The sequence below is a fragment of the Loxodonta africana genome, chromosome 13, assembly GCF_030014295.1.
Source record: "Loxodonta africana isolate mLoxAfr1 chromosome 13, mLoxAfr1.hap2, whole genome shotgun sequence".
Classification (NCBI taxonomy): Eukaryota; Metazoa; Chordata; class Mammalia; order Proboscidea; family Elephantidae; genus Loxodonta; species Loxodonta africana.
The window spans coordinates 80,083,901-80,090,094 of record NC_087354.1 but is presented as its reverse complement, the minus strand read 5'-3'; positions in this window follow the sequence as shown (position 1 = coordinate 80,090,094).

Sequence of the window (6,194 nt, the reverse complement as noted above, 5' to 3'; positions counted from 1 at the left end):
AGCTGTCATTCAACACATGGTTTTGGGAAAAATGGTTAGCCCACATATAAAATAAAACAAAAGCTCAGTTCTTATGCACAAAATCCAAAAGGATCAAACATTTATAAATTAAAGAGAGATATTTTAATCTGGAGGTGATCAACGAAGAAATGCAAGACACCAGGAGATATTAGAAATTGTACGGTGGAAGTTTGTTTCAATGACATAGAATGTTAGCAGCATTCATTGATGTGGGCACCAAGCATGCTAATTATTTAGGATGCCACATATCCTGACCCAGTTATCAATATTGATCACACTAAGAATCACTGTCCTAAAGACAATAGAAGAAAATATAATTTTTTAAATAAACTTTATTGAGATATAATAGACATACAATAAAATACACCCATCATAAGTATATAATTCAATAAGATTTGACAAATGTGCACACACATATAACAACCATCAAGATATATAACATTATTATCTATCACAAAAGTATTCTCAAACACAATGCAGACAATTAAAATTCTCCCCTTAAAAACCCCCAGCAATTACTAATCTCCTTCCTCTCATTATATACTAGCTTTGCTTTTTCAGATTTTCACATATATAAAATCATAAAGCATGTAACCTTTTATGTTGGGTTTCTTTCAATCACTGGCATATGTTAGAAATTCATCCAAGTTGTGTGTATTATAAGTTTGTTTCTTTTTATGGCTGAGTTGTATTCCACTGAATAAATAATTTAATTTAATTAGGTACTTAATTTTAAATACCAAACTTTAATTTCCAGTAACCTGTTTTTAGCTATTTAGATGGTTTCTGGTTCAGGGCTATGGAGAATAAAACATCTATGAACATAGGAACATTTTCGTGAACAGATCTTGGTATGCACATGCATTTCCTTTCCCTTGAGTGAATACCTAAGAGTGTAAAGTGGGGTTATATCCTAACTGCACATTTAATTTTATAAGAATTTACCAAAATTTTTCAAGAGTACTGGCACCATTTTACATTCCAGTTGCAATGATGAGAGTTCCAGTCTGCATCCTCTTGAAGCTTGATACTGTCAATCTTTAATCTTAGCTTTTCCAATGGGTGCATAACCAAAAAAAAAAAAACCCAAACCCATCACAGCTGAGTTGATGCCACTCATAGCCACCCTATATGACAGAGTAGAACTGCCCCAGAGGGTTTCTAAGGCTGTAATTTTTACAGAAGACAACTGCCACATCTTTCTCCTGCAGAGTGGCTGATAGTTCAAACTGTTGACCTTTCAGTTAGCAGCTGAACACTTTAACCACTGTGCCATGCATAGTGTATCTTATTTTGCCTCTTTGCATGTTTCAGAAACCCTGGTGGCGTAGTGGTTAAGAGCTATGGCTGCTAACCAAAAGGTCGATAGTTTGAATCTGCCAGGCACTCCTTGGAAACCATATGCGGCAGTTCTACTCTGAGTTGGAATCAACCCAACAGCAATGGGTACAGGTTGCATATTTTTAATGAAACTTTTCTAAAGTGTCTGTTCAAACTTTGCCTATTTTTAATTAGGTTGTTTGTCTTTCTATTGTCAATATGTTTGTTCTTACATTGTTAAATTCTAGTACTTCCTTATTTTACTCTGGATACTTCCACAATACAATGTAATGTAATGTAATTAATCAGTTGAGGTTATACTAATGTAGGGTAGATTCTAAACTTAATCACTTCTAAGTTACATAAAGAGCAGCATAAACATAGAGACATGCCACAGACATAAGACAAATATAGACACTATATGAAGCATGGAGGCAGATGAATCTACAGTCCCAGGAACTCCAAGGATTGTGGCTACTAGAAGTGAAAATAGACAAAGAAGGATTCCATGTAAAGCCACACTCTTATTAAGAACTCTAGGCCCCAGAACTGTAAGAAAATTAATTTTTTAAAGCCCCCATTGTGGCATTTCTGTTACAGTAGCAGTAGTAAACAAAGATACAGCTTTTACTCACTGAATGGGCTTGGCACACTTGTGAAACACCAATTTGTCATAGATAAAAACATAGATACATGAGTTAATTTCTGGACCCTCGATTACATTCCACTGGTCTATGTCTATAATGATCCCATACATAGCACACTATTTTTATTACTGTAGCTTTTTAGTAAGTTTTGAAATAAAAATAGCGAATCCTCTTTTTTTTCCTTTTCCAAGTTTATTGTTGTTATTGTTATGTACCGTTGAGTTTGTTCCAACTCATAGTGACCCTATGTACAACAGAACAAAACACTGCCCAGTCTTCACAAGTGATGTTATGTTTGAGCCCATTGTTGCAGCCATTGCATCAGTCCATCTCATTAAGGGGCTTCTTCTTTTTCTCTGACCTGCTATTTTACAAGTATGATGTCTGTCTTAGCCTGGGTTCTCTAGAGAAGCACAAACAGCAAAGTGTGTAAATATAGAGAGAGATTTATATCAAAGAAATGGCTCACATGGTTGTAGAAGCTGGAATGTCCCAAGTCCATGGATCAGGATAGAGGCTTCTCCTGATTCATATAGCCACTGGGGCTGATGAACCTAAGACCAGCAAGTCAAAGTGCAGGGCTCTTGCTCACAGGTTGCAAAAATCAATTAATCCCAAAATCGGCAGGCAAAACCGCAGGTGAGCTGCTAGCTCAAGTCCCCAAAACCAGAGGTCAGATGAACAGGAGCCAGCTGCAGGATCCAGAGTGAGCAAAATCCCATAAGCCTTTCCAGAATGTCCACTTACATTCAATGCAGGTCACGTGTTCAAGAAGACTCCCTTTCAACTGATTAGCTACTCACAGCAAATTCCATCATAGGGGTGATCACATTTTATCAAATCTTATCATGGAAGTGATCACAACACCATACTACTGCCAAACCACTGGGAATCATGGCCCAGACAAGTTGACACATTATCTTAACTACCTCAGTGTCCTTTTCCTGGGACTGGTCCCTCCTGATACCATGCCCAAATACATGAGACAAAGTTTCCCTATCCTCACTTCCAAGGAGCATTCTGGCTGTATTTCTTCAAGTCAGATTTGTTCATTTTTCTGGTATATTCATTACTCTTTGCTACAATCACAACGCTAATGCATCAATTCTTCTATGGCCTTCCTTATTCATTGTCCAGCTTTTGCATGTATATGAGGCAATTGAAAATACCATGGCTTGGGTCAGATGCACCTTAGTCCTCAAAGTAATGTCTTTGCTTTTTAACATTTTAGGAAGGTCATTTGCAGGAGATTTGCCCAATGCAATAAGTCATTTGATGCCCTGACTGCTGCTTCCATAGGTGTTGATCCTGGATCCAGGTAGAATGAAATCTTTGACAGTTTCGTTACTTTCTCCATTTATCATGATGATGCTTATTGGGCCATTTGTGAGGATTTTTGTTTTCTTTATGTTAAGGTGTATCCATACTGAAGGTTTTAGTCTCTGATCGGTAAGCGCTTCAAGTCCTCTTTGCTTTTAGCAAGCAAGGCTGGGTCATCTGCATATAACAGGTTGTTAATGAGTTTTCCACCAGTACTGATGCCACATTCTTCTTCTTGTAGTCTAGTTTCTGTGATTATTTTCTCAGCATACAGATTGAATAAGTATGGTGAAAAATGCAACCCTCACATACACCTTTCTTGATTTTAAACCACACACTATCCACTTGCTCTGTTTGAACTACTGCCTCTTGGTCTATGCACAAGCTCTTCATGAGCACAATTAAGTGCTCTGGAATTCCCATTTTTCACAATGTTATCCATAATTTTTTATGATCCACACAGTCGAATGTCTTTACACAGTCAATAAAACACAGGTAAATCTCTTTCTGTTATGCTCTGCTTTCAGCCAAGATCCATCTGACATCAGCAATAATATCCCTCCTTCCAAGTCCTCTACTGAATCTGGCTTGTATTTATGGCAGTTCACTGTTGATGCACCATTACAACTGCTCTTGAATGATCTTCAGCAAAACTTTACTTGCATGTGGTATTAATGATATTTTTTGATAATTTCCACATTCCATTGGATCACCTTTATTTGAAATGGGCCCAAATATGGATCTCTTCCAGTGAGTTGGCCAGGTAGCTGTCTTCCAAATTTCTAGGAATAGATGAGTTAGCACCTCAGGGGTTGCATCCCTGTGTAGAAACATTTAAATTGGTATTCCATCAATTCCTGGAAACTTGTTTTTCACCAACGCCCTCAAGATTAGTTTAACCAAAACATTTTTATTTTATTTTATTGAGTTTTAGGTGAAAGTTTACACAGCAATTTAGGTTTTCATTTGACAATTTTCTACACAAATTATTCAGTGACATGAGTTACATTTATCACAGTCTGTCAACATTCTCGTTCATTGTGTTCCATTTTTCCATTTCTAGAACTCTAGTTTCCCTGCTCCCTTATCTTCTTGTCTTTCCTTTTCAGTAGTAGTTGATCTTTCAGTCTCATACTGATGGTTTTTAAGAACAGCACCAATCATACAGGTCACAACCTTTATTTTGTTGCCAGTCTGCTATTTTGCTAAAGGGTGATCTCAGGGGATAGGCTTTGTCCTGGACTTAAAAAGTGTCTCAGGGAAATAGTCTCAGGGAGTTTTCTGTTGTCTACTGTTCCAGTTTGTCTGGCTTTTTTTTAATAAGAATTTGAGTTTGGGCCAACATGGTACTATAGACAGAAGCATCATGCCATCCTTCCACAACGAAGACCTGAAAAACTAAGTAAAACAGAGCAAACATCAATCCTGGAACCCTAAGCATCAAATGAAGGAGTGAAGAACTCAATCCAGCAACAAATGGAATAACAAGTGACAGAGAACAGAGAGCAAGGAGAACTACGGAGCAGAAGTCCCTATGAGCTAATGCAGCATAGGTTCTCCATCTTGGACTCCTCAGCCACCAAGAACAGTGAACAGGGAATACAGAAAGGCAGCTTTACGGAGATCCTAGCAGAAGACAGAGCACCCAGTAACCAACAATACATGCTTCCCTACCCCCCACTCATCTTCTCCCTGCTCAGCCTCCATGACTTTCCTGTGAGAGTGGTTGCTATAAGGCAGGGAGATGCCAGTTCCTTGCCACTTGGATTCACTAGGACCACACCAGCCAACTCCTTCAGTGCCACTTTTTTGTTGCTCTTTTGGGCTTCTTTTGGTTTCTTCTTTCTCTGTCACCTCATTTCTCTCCTTTTTGTCGAATACCTGGCTCCACGTGCCATCTCTGGTCCTTCTTGACAGGCTGTGCAGCACTGCTCAGCAGGGGAACCACTTTCCTGGTCCACGTTGTCATGGGGTGGACTCCCTGGGGACATTTTCTCTCTCTTTTTTGTTTTTCTTCATTTCTCAGTTTCTTGCCTCTCTCTACTTTTCTTCTTTTCCTTTATCCCAAATACCTGGTGTCTTGTGCCATCTCCACTCCTTCTAGATGAGCTTTGCAGTGATATTTGGCTGCGGAGCCACTTCCCTGCTCTACACTGTCAAGCCAGTGAGCTCCCTGGGGTCTTTTTTTTTTTTTCTTTTTTCTTTTCTCAGTTTCTTGTCTCTCTCTCTCTACCTCCCTTTCCTTTCTCCTGGGCACCGGGCACTATGTGCCATCTCTGCTCCTTCTTGACAGGCTGTGCAGTGCAGCTCGGCTGTAGACCCTTTCCCAGTCTATGCCACCATGCAAGCAAGAAGAAAATGGAACAACATACACAAAAATTTGAAGGAAAAAAATTGCCAACCAAGAATAACATATCCTACAAAACTCTCACTCAAATAGGATGCTGAAATTAGGACATTTCCAGGTAAACAGAAATTAAGAGAATATGTAAAAACCAAACCAAACTTACAAGAATTATTAAAGGAAGATCTTTGACTAGAGAACTAACAACATCAGAAAACAGCCTGAATTTATAATGCAAGACAGCATCAGCCAGATACCTGTCCAGGTAATGAACTCTCAAAGATAAAATTAAAAGATTTACAACAGGGAATAAGAAAAGTTAATCTGTAAATGACAACAACATCAAAACAATAAAAGGGACTAAATGGTGTAGGTATAGAACTTTCAAATGAAGAGGAAGTCAAGGTGATACCAAGTAATGAAAGACTGGTTCAAACTTAGGAAGATAAGGGTAAATTTCAAGGTGAACACAAAGAAAGTTAACAAACCTACTTATCAAAATAAGAAGAAAAATATAAAGTCTCAGTAAAAACAAAAGAAAA